Here is a 2,915-nt window from a genome sequence, read left to right on the forward strand (position 1 = left end):
GGGGCCGCACCCTCCGCACCAGCACCTGGGGTCGCCCCCGGCCCCAGCAGCCCTGAGGCACCGGCCTCCCAGGGGTGCCACCGCGGTGAGGCCCAAACACTGCGCCCCCCTGTGCCCTTACCAGCAGCGCAAAGCTGTGGGCTCCGCAGGGCAGGGCCTGGGGGCCCGGCTCCTGGGTCTCACTGCCCCAGCCCCAGTGAAGCGGCCACTCCTGGCCCCCACTGCACTCCCGGCCAGGCCTGCCTCCCCGCCGCGGCGCCCAGCCCCGCCCGGCCCCGGGGTCAGTGCTTTTGGCTAGAAGCACCTGGCCGCGGGCTCTGGGACCACCGAGAACAATCCTGGGCCCGCAGATGACACCAACCCGGACAGGCCTGGGGCTTCAACCGGGGCGTGCCACCTGCCGCAGGTCTGGCCGTGGGGCGTGGGCTGGGGCACGGCTCCCCCCGCCCCGGGGCTGCTGCCCTGCCCGGGGCTTCCCGTGGGAGGGCAGCATGGCCCGGGTCTGGGCTTGGGGTGCCAGGCGGGCAGACGCAGCTCAGGCATGCTTTCAGTGTAAAAAGTGTCATACTTTCAAGGACGCGATCGTTGGCGAAGCACTCGGGACAGTCGTACTGAAGTTGCTCCTCACCCCACACTAGAACGGTGAGTGTGAGTGCTGCCTGCCCGTCGGCCTGGCGCGAACGAGGGTCTCTGGCTGGACGAGGCGGGGCCCTCCCAGCTCCTGCCTCAGAAAGCCTCTAGGGAGGCCCCCGGGAGGCACGGGGGCTTGCGGAGGGCACCCCTGGGGGCCAGCGGGGAGGGGCCTCGGGGCTGGCCCCGGTGAGAGCAGGCGGGTCCTTGCTGTCCGTGAGGCCGGCAGGAACCTGGGGCGGCGAGAGGCGCCACGGCTCTGCCCTTGGCCCGCGGTCCTTGACCTTGATGAGAATGCTCATGGGGGGCCGGGGAGCCTGACTGGGCTCAGGGAAGGGCCAGGGGCGCGAAGGCACTGTCCAGGGTGGGCTTGAGGTGTGCCCTGAGCAGAGAAGCCCAGGAGGCAACTGGGCGGACAGGCCTGGGCGGGGCTGGGGCAGACCGTGGGTCCTGCAGCCTGGGTGTGGGCCGAGGAAAGGGGGTGCTGATGGCATGAGGGCACCCTGCTGGGGGTGGACACTGGGATGGGTCAGCATATCATGCCACTGAGGTCAAACGAGGACACTGGACTTGGCATGCTGGTCGTGTTGACCTTGATGGGAAGGCTCATGGGGGGCGGGGGAGGCTGGACGGCGACTCCTGGGAGCGGCGCGGAGCGAAGGGCCAGCTGGGCCGCGCCAGTGAGGAGAGGGACGGGGCAGGTGCGTGGCTGCATGGCCGGCCCACCTGCGGGCCCAGTGAGGACTGCACCATCTGTCCGGTAGCTTTTGTTTTTCCTGGACTTTATGTTCGCCTCTGGTCCCCTCCCCCACGGCCTCCTTTATCACCGGCCACTTTCTGGGCCGGAAGCGCCCCCAGGCCCTCCAGCTTGGGACACTTGTCTTCCCAGCCCACCTCCTCCACCCCATGTCTTCCCTGGGGCCCCCCACGCCCCAGAAAGCAGAGTAATAAGTAGACCCGCTCCTCCTGCCTCAGGCCCTAACCCCGCTCCAGGACGCCCCCAGCCCCTCAGCCCACCTGCCACGCTGTGCCCCTCCAGCTGTGCCTCTCCAGGATGCCAGTGCTGGTCTCTGTGCACATTGACCCCTCCCCAGCCCTCCCTGCAATGTAACGCCCCGGGGCCGGGCTTTGCTCTTTTCAGGCTCCCTGGGCCATGCTGGAGGGGAGGGTGGCTGTGGCCCCCTGGCAGTGGCCCTCCATGGCCAGCTGTGAGTGAGCTACTGGACAGGGCAGTTTGGCTACGGTCACTGGTCCCGAGGGATGCAGTGTTTCTGTGGCTTTTTGCACGGCCTCTGGCAGCCGCACTGGCCTCTCCCCATCTGCCAGCCCCTTGGCTCTCCCTGGAGGGCTCCCAGCCTCATCCAAGTGCACCCCGGTACCCTAGCCTCCCCTGCCTCTCCGCAGGAGGCCATGTCTCTGGCTGTCTGAGGAATGCCCTCGAGGCCACTCCCTGTGGAGCCGCCTCCCCGGGGCCTCTGGGCCCTGGCTCGGCCCTCAGGGCTCTGGGCTGGGAGGGTGGGAGAAAGGTCCTCCGGGCACAGAACCTGCTCCCTCTGCTGTGCTCCCGGGGCTGGGCAGTGAAGAAGGAACCCCCGCCAGGCCAGGGCCACCCTGTTCCCCAGGGCGGGGCATCGGGGCCTGGGCCTCAGCTTCCCGGCAACCCATGGTGCCCTGCCCGGCGTCCGGCCCCCTGAAGGGCCCCGGAAGGGCCGCCCCATCTGCCCGCTGGGTCTTCAGGATGGCCCAATCGGGGGTCAGGAGGAGGGGCGCCCAGTGGCCAAGGCTCCCAGGTGAGCAGACCCAGCGCCCCTGGGCCTTGCACCTGGGGAGGGGCAGGGGCCGGGGCAGGCTGGCCTCTGCCTCAGGGCGCCGTCACCCCAGGACCTGGGCGTCCACATTGCTCTGCACTGCTCAGCAGCCAGGGCCCTGCCCCACCCCCCAGCCCTGATCCCCAGCAGCACAGCGCCCCCCAAGTCTCTGATCTGGGCTTGGCCTCTGTCCACGGCAGGCCCCATCCCTGTGATGCCCCAGAGTTGGGGGGGGCTTGCTCCCCCTCCAAGGAGGGTGCCACCACCTGGGCCTGAGAGCGAGGTGTTAAAGCTTCTGGAAGGTAAGGCCGCCCCTGGGCCTGGGGGTGGGCATGGGCGTTCCTCCTGCCGGCCTGACCTGCACCCCAGCAGAGTCCTGGGTCCTGCCCTCCCCACTCCCCCGCGCCCCTGAGGCAGAGCAGCAGCCCTGGACCAGTCCAGCCCTCCTGGTGAGGGGGTGACCCTTCCCGGCCGATG

The 2,915-nt window shown here is 69.9% G+C and overlaps 1 long non-coding RNA gene across 1 annotated transcript; it reads left to right on the plus strand.

Annotated features, from left to right (window-relative positions):
- LOC105854650 lies at nt 1-2,876 on the plus strand. The gene is made up of 3 exons (XR_001146232.1): nt 1-85; nt 576-642; nt 2,639-2,876. It is a non-coding gene; the product is annotated as an uncharacterized LOC105854650 (long non-coding RNA).
- The last annotated feature ends 39 nt before the right edge of the window (nt 2,877-2,915 follow it).

Source organism: Condylura cristata, unplaced genomic scaffold, assembly GCF_000260355.1.
Source record: "Condylura cristata isolate star-nosed mole 26May11 unplaced genomic scaffold, ConCri1.0 scaffold00086, whole genome shotgun sequence".
NCBI lineage: Eukaryota > Metazoa > Chordata > Mammalia > Eulipotyphla > Talpidae > Condylura > Condylura cristata.